Raw genomic sequence first — 16,230 nt, 5'->3', positions numbered from 1 at the left:
CTCGTCTACACCGTGATTCCGTAATGCCTTCATGACTGCTGAGGTTTCGACTCAATCAAACGCTTTCTTGTAATCAATGAAAGCTATATATAAGGGTTGGTTATATTCCGCACGCGTGTTCCTGCGTTTTACATGCACTTAAATAGTGTTACGTGTAAGAAGACACATATGAAAGAGACTACTTACAGGCTATTTACACTCTAGCCAGAGCGCCTGGCCAAGATTCGCACACGCCAAGGGCACAAACCCCCTCTGTCGTTCTCGCGGCGGCTCGTCTCTTGAGCATCTCGCGATAATATCGTAATACTAACCCCCCCCCCCCCGCGGCGGCAAAAAGGTGCTGTTAAATATCCAAGGCGCATGGAAGGGTGTAGGGCTTGAGTAGGGCGACGTGGACAATGTCACTGGTTGTCACAGCGGAGAACGTAGTGGGCCTTGCTAGAAGGATTTCATAGGTGACATCGGTGATTTGACGGTGCTCGCGATATTGGTCTGTGTAGCAGGTAAGCAGTTTTTCACAAAGTTCAACTTTACGCGATGGTGACCAAAGCAACACGAGGGTGCTGGGTGCCAGATGGACATCATGGTGATGGAGGTCGTAGTGTTGCTTCTGTTTGTCTTGAGACACTTGTAGACAAGTGCGCGCAAGTTGGCGAGCAAGGTCAGCATGGACGATTGCATCGCGGGCATAATCGCTAGCTTAAGGTGTGGTGAACGGATGCACAGTGTCCAGTGGTAGCGTTGGTCCTCGGCCATACAAGAGGTACAACGGCGAAAAGTCAGCAGTTTCGAGACGGGAATAGTTGTACGCAATGGTAATGTAAGGTAGAGCAAGGTCCCATTCACAGTGATCGTCTGAAACGTATTTGGGTAGCATGTCTGTAAGGATACGGTTGAAACGCTCAGTGAGGCCATTCTTTTGAGGGTGGTAGGAGGAGGTAAATTTATGCTGTATTGAGCAGGCATGCATGATGTCGTCAATCACTTTGGCCAAAAACGCGCGGCCACGGTGTGTTAGCAATTGGCGCGGTGCACCATGCATCAAAATGATATCATGTAGGAGGAAGTCCGCAACATCAGTTGCGCAGCTGGTCGGAAGAGCGCGGGTTACCGCGTAGCGAGTCGCGTAGTCCGCCGCGACTGCAACCCACTTGTTCTCTGATGTAGATTCCGGAAATGGAAGGTCCAAACCGACAGGATGAAAGGGCTCAGCAGGGATGTCGAGCGGCTGCAGGTAACTAGCGGGTAGCTGAGAAAACTTCTTGCGTCGTTGGCCAATTTCACAAGCGGCGACGTTACGTCGCACAGAACGGGCAAGACCCGGCCAGAAAAAAACGACAACGTACACGGTCATAGGTTTGAGATATGCCTTGGTGGCCTGCCGTTGGTGCGTCGTGAAGGTCTCCTAGAGCGGTGGAGCGGAGGTCTTTAGGCATTAGAAATAGGAACTCAGAGCCGTCCGGATGAAGGTTACGACGGTACAGAGTGCCGTCGCGGAGGACGAAGAGACGTAGAGTAGCATCGGCCGGAGAGTGTTCAAAACGGTTGATGAGTGCTCTGCTGTAGGCCTCACGACGTTGCTCGTCGGTGAAATGAAGCCGCTGTGATAGATAGAATACGCAAGCAGCACTGGTAATATTGGAGGAGTCAGAGTCGTCAACAGGGTAACACGACAAGCTGTCAGCGTCTAGGTGCAGGCGTCCAGACTTCTACACCACGGAATATGAAAATTATTGTAGCCTCAAAGCCCATCAACCAAGCCGGCCTGTAGGTTCTCTTAGCGATGACAGCCAGCAAAGGGCATGATGGTCAGTGACTACGGAAAAAAGGCGACCGTAAAGGTAAGAACGGAACGCAATAAGCAATTACACGATCTTGGCCATGCTGATGCTGGGCTAAGACGGCACCTACGCCATGACCGCTGGCATGTGTACGCAATTCTGTAGGGGCATCAGGGTCGAAGTGGGCGAGAATGGGTGGTGAGGTTAGAAGAGTGACAAAACGAGAGAAGGCGGCGGTTTCCGAAGTACCCCACGAGGATCCTACGCCTTTCTTCAAAAGATTAGTGAGGGGTCCAGCAATTGCCGCAAAATCTTGAACAGAACGACGGAAGTACAAGCATAGCAATACAAAACGTTGAACGTCCGCGACTGTCTTCGGAACCGGAAAGTCTCGGACAGCACGAGTTTTCTCGGGGATCAGGTTGTACTTGATGGCCCAGAAGAGTAATTTGGCGGTGGCCAAAACGACATTTGGACGAGTTAAGTTGCAGCTTCGCCTTTCGAAATACATCAAGTACAGTTGTTAGACGCTCAAGGTGAGTGTCAAACGTTGGCGAGAAGACGATGACGTCGTCGAGGTAGCAAATGCATGTGGACCATTTGAAACCTTGGAGCAAGGAGTCCATCATATGATCGAAGGTGGCATGGCCGTTGGATAATCCAAACTACATTTCTTTAAATTGGTATAGGCCATCAGGTGTGGTGAACGCGGTTTTTTTCTGTCCATATCATCAACAGCAACCTGCCAGTATCCGGAACGAAATTCAATAGACGAGAAATCGCTGGAACCGTGCAGGCAGTCAAGGGCGTCGTCTATACGTGGGAGCGGGTAGACGGCGTTCTTATTAATGTTGTTCAGATATTAATGTTGCTCTTAACCAACACCACAGGTGACGCCCAGGGACTCGAAGAAAGCCCAATGATGTTTTTATCTAGCATTTTGTTCCCTTCTTTGAATTACTCGGCGTTTGAAACTCGATAGGGTCTTCGGTGAATAGGCGTAGCATCATCAGTAAGAATCCGATGCTTGGCCGTGAGCGCCTTGCGTAAAGGGCCATCGTCGAAGTCGAAAATATCCCGGTAGGACGATAATACTTGGCAAAAGTCTTCATTCGGCGCAGAGGACAGGTCCGTCACATCCATTTTCTTTATATTGGGATCGGCGCCCGAGGCTGGCGCAGGGGGCCTGCTAAGCTCGCATGAATCATCGGTCGATAACGCTGCCCCGCGATGGCCGCCTTGACAATTAATGTTGACAAGGCAAATACCTTGCGGTAGAATTTGCTTTGCCAATCCAAAGTTAAAGATAGGCATGCGGGTGCGGTTCGCAGTAATAGTAAGTATACTGTGAGGCACGGTAACGTCAAACTGCAGTAGTATTACGATATTATCGTGAGATGCTCAAGAGATGAGTCACCACGAGAACGACGAAATCAGTCTGTGCCCTTGGCGCGAACGAATGTCGGGCACAGGGATGACGAGGTACTCGCCATCAGGAACTGGTGGGGAAGACAACAGTTCAATATAGGCTATTCACTTTGGCAGCAGGCGAAGAAAGCCGGTGGGGCATAAGCGGCACTGGGGTGCGTCAGGAGGTTCTGCCAGAATCAGTAACTCAAGGCGAAGGGTACTGGCAGAGCAGTCTATAAGAGCAGAATGTGCGGAGAGAAAGTCAAGACCAAGAATTAGGTCTTGGGGGCAATTAGCAATCATGGTGAAGAGCACAGGAGTGTGGCGGCCGGCGATGCTGACTCGTGCCGTACGCATTCCGATAATAGGCACAGTAGCGCCATCCGCAACGCGGACGATGCGTGCCGACGCTGGGCTGAGGAGCTTGCTCAGTCGTCGTCGGAAGGCGGCACTCATAATAGAAAGATGTGCTCCTGTATCGATGAGTGCCGTGACAGCATAGCCGTCAACGTCAAGGAGGTTTTGGTTCCTAGGTAACGTGTGCAGAGGATTTGAGTGCAGGGTCGACAACGCAGCTTCAGCTCCAGAAGCTGCAGTGCCTAGTTTTCCGGCTGCATTTGGGAGGCGATAGGCGTTGAAGAGAAGCGATGGGGTTGGGGCGAACGAGACCGATGGCGTCGAGGTGAGGGCGAGCGGCTGTAGCGAATGTTCGGAGCAGGAGCATCAGCGGCAGTGGGTTCATGGCGGCTAGTATAGAGAACAGAAGGTCCAAAGGGTCGGGGATAATGTGGCGGCGTATGTCCGAAGAGGTGGTGGCAATCGGTTGCGGCAGTCACGAGCGACGTGGCCGATGTGACAGGTCATCAGGGGTACGCCATTCGGACGAGTTATGGCGAGATGTGGCAGAAAAAGACTGCCGGGGACGAGGAGGGCCGCTAGTTAACTGGGGCACACTGGGTTGAGAAGTTGAACACTCGGAGTTGAGACCCATGTTCTCAAATTCCTCTCTGACGACTGCCTGCATGATCGCAATCGTGGTTGCTGGTGTTTCGGGAGGCGTCGCTGAGAAAGCTATCGAACAGGCGGCGTCAAGTTCTTGGCGAACGATATGGGTTACATCGTCACAGGTGGTAGGCTGACGTGGTCGACCCTCACATGTCCCCGTAGTAGCAGTGTCGGGTAGCCGCGTGATGTTGTGTGAGATACGGCGGCTCTTCACTTGTTCAAGGCCATGGCATTCTTTTATGAAAGTGTCAATAGTCGAGACGTTGCCCAAAACATGCAAATTCAAAGCGTCGTTGGCGATGCCTTTTAGCACATGCGCCACTTTATCTGCTTCAGTTTTGCGACATAGAGCCATGGCGTCGAGTATATAATAAATGTATGGCTCTGTAGGTAGGAGTCGGAACACGAGACGCAAAAGCCTTTCTCGCGGCAAGCTTGCACCTAATGGGGTCACCGAACAGTTCCCGAAGCTTTTCTTTGAAACTGTCCCAACCGGTTATCGCGTCGTCAGTCGGTTGGGGCCACACGCGTGGAGTGCTAACGAGATAAGGTGACATTGGCGAGCATAATAGTTGGGTCCCACCTGTTATTAGCACTGGCATGTTCATATAGCTTGATCCATTCATCAACATTCTGTCCCTCCAGGCCACAGAACACACCAGGGTTACGATTTTGGGATACTGTGACAATTGGAGCAGTCGGACCAGCAGGAGCCTTCGCAGAGGCGGGCTCGTCACCAGAAGGCATGATGAGAAGCTCGATGTACTGACCACTCCGGAGTTTCGTGGCGAGGACGGGGATCGCTCACCTCCACCAGAATGTTACGTGTAGAAAGACACAGACGGAAGAGAATATTTACAAGCTATTTACACTCGAGCCAGAATGTCAGGCCGACATTCGCTGGCGCCAAGGGCACAGACCCACTTAGTCGTTCTCGCGGCAGTTTGTGTCTTGAGAATCTCGCGATAATATCGTAATAATAGGAAAATTGGAGTATGCCTTAGGAGGGTGATGGTTTGGGCTAGTCGGTTTGCCATTGTAGAATGTGTGGTACAGCGCAAAGCGGGACAGGGGACAGAGGAAAAAACGAGGGCAAGCGCTTACTGCCTACAGAAATTCTATTGCCTGATACAAGGTGTTATGTAGAAAAACCAGAGGGTAAACGACACACACACACATATATATATATATATATATATATATATATATATATATATATATATATATATATATATATATATATATATGAATTCATGTAAAAACCAAACACTAAGGATGAAAAAAACTCAGTGCCCTTCCATTCTGTGAAGACGGATGAACAGCGAAGCTGTGTTAGTGGGCCCCTTAATGGCGAACTCCACCTCCACCGTTGGTCGGCCCGGCATTGCACTATCTTCGGGATCAGCCCACGTATGGGGAACGCTTAACGCCTGCTCCAACTCTGCCGCGGGTCGGCCCGGCATTGCGCTAGCTTCGGTGTCAGCCTACGTATGGGCAGTTTTTTGCTTACCACGCGAATAACGGCACGAAAATTTACTTGCATGGTAGAAGTGTACAGCTTCGCTGTCAAAATGAAGAAGAAAAACATTATAAAGCTGCCACTACCCCTCAATGAACGCGCTGCCATTGTCCAAGAATGCGATCTCCTTTCGTGATAAGGCCAGGGAAGGCTTACTTACGCACGGCCTTTCTTCGCGTGCCATGCTAGTCGATTCAACGATGATGCGCGTTCGATGATCCCTGTGTGTCAAGATTACTTTTGTTCTTCCAAACAGAGGGGTACATCCACATGCGCTACAATGCAGGACTAAGAAACCTTCCTTTGCATTGTTTACATTACTCGCATGTTCACGCAGATGATCGTTCAGACACCTGCATGTATGACCTACGCTGCATGGGCCGCATTTCGAGGGGATTCTGTACACAACCCCCTGCACACAATCCACGTGGCGGTTGCAGTGCCGTACTTCACATTGGGCATTTTGTTTCCTGACAGGGTGCTTTTCCTTGATATCGAAAACAGCATACAGAGCTTTTTATGAGGAGCTTTTATCTAAATACATAAGAACGGTCAGATTGATTTTTTTTAACAAACGCTGTAGCATTTCTTATGATGTGTTGTGAATTTAAAAGACTTAAGATCTCGTGACTACAGGAAGCAAATATTTCATTCAGGCTATATATTTTAATGCGATTGTCATTATTACGGTACTTCATGCTCTTTCAGGGGGCAGACTGTCAGTTATCTATCTGCCTACTATCTATGTTTCTGTCTTCGCCGTCACTGAGCAGTCTATGGACCAAAATATTCTTGGATTGCAGCGCAAAGTTACAAACACAGAGACTAGAAGCAGACAGCACTAGCGCTCGTACTGTCTGCTTCTAGTCTATGTGTTTAACTTCGCGCTACAATCCAAGAATTTATTACCGTACCTATTCGCCCAACTTTCTATCCTTTCGCACTATGGACGAAAGCCTAGTGCGCCAGGCTGCGGTGCCGAAGGAACAGGGTTCTAAACCCACCGTCCGCCCAACATCGGTCACAGCGTGTGCCGCACTGCGTACTTATGTGCGGCTCTTCAACGAACCCATTGGACGCCGACATGGGTTACTGAGGATGCTGCAGTGGGCATGTGCGGCCTTTTCAACGAACTTCTTCGACACCGACTGGTGTGACTGGGTACCTGCCAGTAGTATGTACCACTGTTCAATTTCATTCTCTGACGTTAGCTCGTTAGAACCAGGTAAGTGCCACAGGATATGTACAGCTCTACGATTACAAATTTTATACCTTAAGTTTCTTCCAATGTTCGACGGAATCGAACCTGCGCCCCCGCGGCCTTTATGGCGGCATCACTAGATGGCGCAGCCTGTACAGTAAGAAGCGCGAGAGAGGAGCCGGGCTCCACACATGGTTCGGTGTTAGCAAATGCCGGCAATGAATTTTGTTCTAGACACAACAATTTTATGTTAACTCGTGGTTCTTAAATTATGGGGTTTTACGTGCCAAAACCACTTTCTGATTATGAGGCACGCCGTAGTGGCGGACTCCGGAAATTTCGACCACCTGGGGTTCTTTAACGTGCACATAAATCTAAGTACACGGGTGTTTTCGCATTTCGCCGACATCGAAATGCGGCCGCCGTGGCCGGGATTCGATCCCGCGACCTCGTGCTCAGCAGCCCAACACCATAGCCACTGAGCAACCACGGCGGGTAACTCGTGGTTCTAACAAACAGAACTAGCAATACCAATAAATCGTAGCACAGCGAACAGTAGGGCTCGGCTCTATGAAATATCGTAAAACTTATTTTTTGATGTCATTCTTTGCTGTTCGACATAATTCTACAGATGGATTCCTGGCTCATCGCGTCTATTCAGTGTGCTGTCTCACAATTCCTGGCTTTAGGTTCAACACCCCCTCCGCTGCTGCTGTGCACGCCTCAGCGTAATATTTCGCTGATCCTGTTCTCTATTGTGCGTAGGATTTTTTCAAAAGTGCCCCAAGTTTTACCTCGTTTTTCTAACGGTCTTTCGTGAGAATGCAAAAATGTTCTGTAAGGCGAGTGGTCTCGCCGAATTCAAACGATCGGCGTGATCGACTTCCCTGTTCGCAGGTCTGTTTTCCGGAAATTCAAGTTGACAAGCTGAGCACATGGTTGACGAATGTCAGCATGTTATGTTAGATCGGACGTCATCTGCTATAGCATGACCTGGCGTTTCTTCATCTGGCGGCAAGAAAGCGCATGCAAGATCAGTGCTTTACGAGGCAATTACCAGCAGCATATACCACTCCACCTAGAACTTTAACCTTCACCTAAAATTACGGGCACTCCGAATATTGGGGAAAACCTTGGATGCCGTCGTCGTTCAGTGGCGTTCACTGCTACCTAAAAACTGGAAGTCTATAGCCTGATATATTCTTTATAAACGTTGTGTACATGAAAAAAGTACCAACTTATTCAGTGCGTAATCTGAAGGCTGATGTGGGACGATTACAAAACCGTATACACAAACACTCAGCAATATAACACGCTGGCCCACATTAGGCTTGGACCACACACCATCGAGTACTTAGCGCTGATTATAAACTTGGCGTGGTAAACTCGCTCATTACACAGCATACCTGCACTGACCTGATGCAACTCCTGCCAGCGTATTACCACAGTAGCTCCTATATAAATAGAGGGAACGGATAAATTGTTTATTTGGGCTTACTCTGGACTACACTTGATAATGTTTGTTGCATTTGAACAGGCTGAAATATATACGATGTAGCGAGGAATATTTTATTAGAACACCAATTTTTTACAAGAAAGTGCTGAAGTTTGCGAAATTCAGGAAAACTGAAGAACGAAATGTATGCCTAAGTCGGCAGTAAGAAAAGGATATCAAAATGCTGTAAACTGGTAGTATTGGGACACCTAAAGGACTAAATTGATGGATTGTATATATTGATTTGAATGATACCACTAATTTATTAGTGAGCCTTTTATGTAACGCTAGGAAATATTGTAACTGTTATACGCAAGCTATGTAAAATCCTATAAAACATCTGTCAGCTTGAAATGCTCCAGTAGATGCAGTTTATTGAACTACGATGTGAATTTTTTTGGTATATGGCTTGTACCTAAACTTCTTAAAATAATCATCGGCAATTTTGGTCAAAACGAAGGCATTGGTGTAAGTTATGTTACGACAGTAAGTATAATTTAGGCTTGTACCCTAAATGCACCACTTTTTATTAAATCAGTTCAGCGCTTGTCAGATCTTTTTAGGCTTTACATTTACTTGAAGCAAGGTGCCATCCCGGCCGCAGCGGCCGCATTCTGATGGGGACTGAATGGGAAAACGCTCGGGATACCGCGCATTGGGTGCACGTCGAAGAACTCCAGGGGGTCAAAATTAATCCGGAACCCCCCACTACGGCCTGACTCATAATAAGATCCTAGTTTTGGCACGTGAAATCCCGAAATGAATTGCTATTTGAATAAAGAAATCCTAGTTCACCCTGAGGTGAAGCCATTTCCAAAGGCGACATTGTGTTCTGTTAGATTGGCGAAGAAGAATTGTTACGTATTAGTAGAATAAATTCGAATGGAACGTGATCTGGTGGCAAAAGGCAAACATTTACAGCTCGACTATTTCAATGCAGTGGCCCCTACAGTGGAGCTATAGTAAGGAACAACGTAATAAAAAGGAATTTTCGATAATGATCTGAAGACTCTTAAGAAACAGATGAGTATCCTATCGAATACAAACAATCCTCTAGCATCCTGCATCTGTATTTCAATATACCCATCGCATCTCACAGTATATCTCATCCTATATTTTAATCGAATCTGATCTCGTTAAATACTGGTCTCATTAAATACTCCTCAGCATGTTGTGCCTCCATAACTACACAATTGCAAACAGTGGCGTAGCCAGAAACATTGTTCGGGGGGGGGGGGGGGGGGGGCTACGCCACTGGCCCCATGTGTATATATATATATATATATATATATACATGGGGCCAGTGGCGTAGCCAGAAATTTTGTTCGAGGCAGCTTTAGCTCGGGTGCTCCTATTTAAATACATGTAGAGGGGGAATTAGTTTTTCCCTGCAACCACTTCACCAAATTTGAGGAGGTTTGTTGCATTTAAAAGGAAAAGTTTTATTCTAGTGACTACTGGTTTCGAATTTTTCCTTTAGGTGGTCAATTATTTATTAAATATTGGCCAAATCAAAAATTTTCAGAAAACGAAACTGTCAAGTTTAAAACTCCATGACTCAACAATGAAAAATTATATCACAATTCTGTGAATTGCATCTAATAGTACATCTACAGCGGACCAAATGGATATGTTACACATGAGTCTCAAAAAAATGTAGTATTGTGGAAATACGGCTTGTGCAGAACCCGTGTGCACAACGTAACCAATTCACGTAAGATACAAATTACCATAGCAAACTTGTCCGCTTTGACTGTTATAGTAGATGCCGTTTACAGAACCACAATGTCTGTTCTTCATGCATAGCTATTAGTTTGTAAACGTCGTGCTTCTATTTTTTCAAACTTTCGAATTTTTCAAAATATTTTAAATAAAATTCAAGCCCTAAATCGAAGTTGTGTTTCCAACAGAACTAGGATTTAACTTTCTCCCTCAAATGCAACAAATTTCAATAAAAGCGATTAGCAGGATTATCTAAGAAAAGCGTTTCTGCGTTTTACAAGTATTTGAATAGGCTGCGTCGGATTGGGCCCGAGCTAAAGCTTCCTCTTAAACAATTTGTAAAGGGATCAAATCCATGAATATTAACTGCATTGTCATTGCCAAAGACGCTGCAAACGAATTCTTGAACGCTACGCACAGTCAAAACAATAAAATATGTATTTTTCCATAAAAGAACATACTCGTATGTGCCAAAAATTCTGCACAAAATAACTGATATCAATGCTTCCATATTTTTGTTTATTTAAGTAAACAAAATATCACACGAACTTTAGAACTATATCAGTTCGAAACCAGGAAAGCAGTGCATGCCACTGATATGAAAAATTAAAAGGCAATGAACTGAACAAGTTGAGGACAAATATGTTAATGAAACATTGTCATTCAAGAACCGTGCTTACATTCTTGTATATATGCAATGGCCAGTGAAACATCTCAATGACGCTGTAATTTGTTATAATGTATTGAGCAGAAGCAGCTGTCACCGGTCGTGTATCGTGAGTAATTGCACCAAAATCATAGTCGCAACAGAGCGCACGTATAAAAAGCAGGAATTCTGCAAGATATACGAGGGCAAGTAAAATGAATGTGAGCCAACAACGGGGTACTTTATTTAAAAGTAGTCCTCATGAGAATTTAGACATTTGTCCCTTTGACTAACGAGTCGCGTGATTGCCGTCTTATAAAACTCCTTGGGTTGCTGCTTCAAAAAAGTATGTATCTGATTCCCTTGAGCTGTTTTTTCGATTGCCCCAAAATGTAGAAGTCGCAAGGTGACAGGTCTGAGCTGTATGGCGGATGCTGCAGCGTTTCCCACTTGAACTTTGCCAGTTTTGTATTAACCACATAAGCGACGTGGGGACAGGCATTGTCGTGGAACAAGATGACCCCATCCGTCAATTTTCGACGTTGTTCGTTCTTGATTGCGACACACTGCCGTTCTGACGTTTCACAATATCGGAAACAATTGATAGCCTCTCAAGATTTAGCAAATTCTATCAGTAATGAACCCTGACGACCGAAAGAAAAGTCAACAACACCTTTCCAGCGGAAATGATGGCCTTTGCGTTCTTTGGGCGTGGTAAATTCGAATGTTTCCACTGTAAGCTTTGCCGTCATGTTTCAGGCTCGTAGTAGAGGCACCAAGGCTCGTCCCCGATCACAATTGCAAACAAGAAGTCGTCATCCCCATTGTGATACCTGATCAGATGAGTGAAGGCAGCGCGAAACTTCTCCGTCTTCACGCGATGGATCAAAATCTTGGGGATCCATTGCGCACCAAAGAGCCGATAACCGAGAAGCTCATGAATTATGGCGTGAACCGAACCATGTCTGATGTTCAGACGGTCTGCCAGTTCATCGATGCTTGTCCTCCGTTCTTGTTTCATCAGCTCATGAAGCTTTGAAATTGTGTGGGGGGTAATTGCACGATGGTTTTGGCCCGGTCTTGGAATGTCTTTACAACGTCCTTTAAACCGTTTGCTCCAACGCTTCACAGTGGTCAATGAAATGCCGTGTTCAACGTAAACGGCAGCCATACGGCGATTAATTTCTGTTTTGGAAACACCTTTAGCTGGCAAAAACTTCGCGACACCGAGCAGTTCAACTTTTGAAGTATCCATTATGTGACGCAACCATATTCAACCCAGTGTATGAGAGCATTAAAGAATATTTATCTTCACACCTGCGTGTCACTTTTGTACATGAGACATGCCGTTCTCCTACGCGCATGCCTCGCAGATAATGAACCGAACCATTATTGCGCGGTTAGGGTAGGCGCACTTTCATTTGACTCGCCCTCGTACATTAGAAATGCAAAGATACAATAAGATATACAAATGCGAAAATACGGCTTGATAAAGGACAAAAAAGTGTCACTGGAAACAAAGTTCACTACATGTATACACAAAACCTCGCAACAAGATATTTAAGTATGCATATAAGTCTCCAATGAGTCTATGTATTTAAGAAAAAGTAACTGTATGTAATGCGTCAAACAAGGCAAATAAACATGCTGCACAATCATAGATTCACAGAATCCTAGATTCCGCCCCCATTCCATCCACTCCCCCCGAAGTATTGCGCGCGACGGAAGGCGGCGCGCTTGCTCCCCGCTTTTCTCCTTTGCGCTCACAAGACTGAGCTACCATCGTCGGCTCTCCCATTCCACCTCCTCTCCTACGCTTTCATTCGCACATACAGCATGCAGCGCGTGGTCACGATTTTATCACCCTTGGACTTTATACGAAACATGAGGGCGACGGCGACGGCAGGAATGCGCCTGGAGTGTCCATATAATTGCTTTCGCAATAATACAATAAACGTATCCGGCAACTGAAGCGTCCCGTTGCCCATTACTTTCCGCAAAAGAAGTATCAAAATCGAACTTTCACCATGCGACAATTCGCTGCGCCGCAACAATGTATTTTTTTTCTGTGGGGTGGAGGCACCGAAATGAAAAAAAAACGCATAGGAAAGTATGTTGGCCAGAATCGAATGCCTACATAGGGCACTCATGGGGCTACGGAATTAATACCGAAGAAAACATGAGACGATTGGCCTACTGAGAACCATACGCAAACTGCTCAGTATCCTACACCGGCGAAACAAGACTTTCCTGAAAGGTTCCGCTCAAGGAACGCGGTGCAATCCTTCGAGTCCCCGCAGTGATGGCGGCGAGCGACCATTGTTTTTTTTTCTCTCGTCTGCTAGCCAGAAAGCTTCCAAAACTCTGTCAGGTGAAAATCCACTCGGCCCGAGCAAACCGAACGCCCACCGAAGTGCACCGCGCGGTGGTCGGGGCCTTACGAGAAAAACATATGCGCTGTGGCTTGCTCTGGCAGCCCGCGGATAGGGTAGCGAGAACAAAAAAAAAAAAAAATTGAAGAGGCTCAATGTGTCCTCGGCGAATAAAAGTCAAAGTAGAAAAAATAAATAAGAACGCAGTTACTTTGGCTGGCTGTAGTGTCTTGACATGGATGTTCTGGCGTAGGTTAAAAAAGTGTGGATAATTTTTTATGTGACATGACGGCACAAATGAACCACCCCAACACATCGTCTCATTGGACCTCGCTGCCTGCTTTGTCAACCCGTCTGCTAGTGTGCTGATTTGGCTTGTCTCGTTGTATGTTCCGATGTAAGACTTTAGAAAAGTCAATGGACCTTTGGCGTCAAATGTTTATACCAACATTAAACCCACAAAGTTCCGCAATTGAAAATTTAAAGCACAACTTTGGAAATGTCAATGCACGTTTCACATCAAGAGCTTATGAGATTTATACCCATAAAGTTTCGCACTTGATATCCATGCGCTCCATAGATTCCGTGGCCTCAGTGAGATGCCGCGGCGAGCCCGCTCACCATCAAAGCGCCCTTGAAACGTTGTGCTCGTATGGGACTGCTTGGTGTTATGTGACGGCCGGTGTATGGGCGTTGCCACGAAATCCAGCCCGAGTTCGCAATCTTTGCGGTTAAATGTCTTTTCGAGCGTCAAAAAGACATTCTAGACAAAATCCAGAGTGATTTCCGGCGCCGGGGTCGCTTTGGCTGGCGGTGCATGGACAGCACGAAAAAATTTCGGGGGGGGGGGGTAGGCTGAAGCCCCATAACCCCCCCCCCCTGGCTACGCCCCTGATTGCAAAGTATCTTTGCTAAGACATGATGAATAGAGCATCTCTAAAAAGCCGCGATCCCGCTCGCTTCATTCTCATCTGACGGCGAGGCATAAGTGATCATGTAACTCATGGGCGACCGCTAAGAGCGTGAAAGCTGCGCTCTTCGGCAGTTTTAGTTTTGCGAGTGAAATCTGCGAAATTTATTCCGGTGTAGCACATGTCTGGAGCCGGTTGCAATCTTCTCACATCACAAGCTTCGATCCTTGCATTGTATAATTAATTCTCTGGTACTTTCAGTTAGAAAGTTAGTTTCACAATTATAGGTACTTGTCTAGTTGCTATATCAAGTCATCTTTAAATTGTATGCTGCCGTAGTAAAAGGCATTCCGAGTAAATTGCTTAATTATCGCATACTGCCTATATTTAAGCAAGTTCACACGCCATCTTCTAAAACACCCGATACTGATGACATGGTTGAAATGCTCACGTCTAATGTTTTGGACACGGCAATGTTGCAGTCGCTTGATCAAGCAATTGTGCTGCTGCATTGGAAAACTGGGAAAATGGTTCTAATACATAAGTCCGGTAACAAACAACTCGCTCTCAACTACCTACCCATTTCGATAACAAGTTTTGCTTTAAAACAATTTAGCATACCTTGTATGTGCATATATTTACCTTTTTAGTATCCAAGTCATATCACAACAGTGCAATATGATTTTAGGTGTATACTTTTCTGTGAAACACAGTTGCTTCTGTTGATTCATTATTTGCATACTATACTTGGTAAATATTCCAAGATCGACTGCGTTGCCTTCCATTCGCGAAGGTTTTTTTGAGAAGTCAATCAAGCCTTGCTAATGCTTAAACTCTCCATTCTGAATCTTCGCTCTAAGGTACTAGCTTGACTTGAATGATTCCTAACAAACCCACTTCAGTACGTCGCAACTAATGGTTATGACTCAGCTCGAATTAACGTAGAGTTGGGAGTACCTCAAGGCTGAGCTTTAGGTCTACTTTTGTTTTTAATTTATACAATTCATTATTTACCTAATTGCAACTTTCTCTGCACAGCTCTATGCCGACAACTGTGTATACTTTATAGGGAAATAAGTAATGATTACGATAAACATACCTTGCAGATGGACTCGAATATCATTAGAACAATCTGCGGGGAATGGTTCAGGGATTTGGATCCTAACAAATAAAAGCTGATGAGTGCTTAGCGTCACCACAAAAGTTTTTCAACGTGTAAACTAGGTGACGTTGAACTCTAGCATGTCCCATTATATCGATACTTGGGCGTCACTATTAGGTTCAATCTAACATAGGATACTCATAGTGATATAATCAGCAGCAGTGCTAACCGTACATTGGGGTACCTGCCACGTAATTTCAATAAATGCCCACCCGCCTCAAATTGCTACTCTACAAAGCTTTTGTGCGGTCAAAATTAGAATGCGGCGCCGCAGTGTGGAATTCTCATCCCGCAACTCTAATTAGGTATTGCTACGAAGCGCTGCAGTAGCTATGGATGATGAGAGGACTGACGAAGACGACGATCGCCGATAGTCGTGAGCACCGGCTCCAACTTGTGTGCCTGCCTTAGGCCCGTTGTATATATCTTGTAAATATATTGTCAAGCGTCTTTTCTCCCCGTAATGGTTACAACGGTCCATTTTATGCAATGCAAATACCACCGCGCATCAAACATAACAGTAATGAAACACAGTCTGTAATTACGAAAACCATCAACGCGCCGTCACTTCTAGCGCCCCTTCTGCCTTGTTCACAAGGTCTCCCATCATTCAGTAAAACTTCTTTCTGGGCGAGTTGGTGCATACTTGATTTGAAAATTATAACAGCGCTACCATGTCCAACCACAAAGGGTTGTGTGTCGTCCTTGTTCCTTTGTGGTTGCATGCGTTGGCGCCATTACAATATTCAAATCAAGTCTGCCACCATTCATCATTAGGTACCAAACTTGTCATGCCTCCTACTTATCGCTAATCTCGAACTGATCACCAACACAAAGTTCAATGCACTTTCTGCAACACAAACATTTTTTTCCTGTCCTTTCATTCTGCACACATCTAACGAGTGGGACTACGTTACCTTAGAACAATGTACGTATATCTGATCACTCTATTTCTTTGTCGTTCTTTTAACTACGCACCTTCACTGCGATAACCCTGCGTTGTCAT

Source organism: Dermacentor albipictus, unplaced genomic scaffold (assembly GCF_038994185.2).
Source record: "Dermacentor albipictus isolate Rhodes 1998 colony unplaced genomic scaffold, USDA_Dalb.pri_finalv2 scaffold_121, whole genome shotgun sequence".
NCBI lineage: Eukaryota > Metazoa > Arthropoda > Arachnida > Ixodida > Ixodidae > Dermacentor > Dermacentor albipictus.
The sequence above is the reverse complement of the archived record's forward strand: the minus strand, read 5'-3'. Positions refer to the sequence as shown.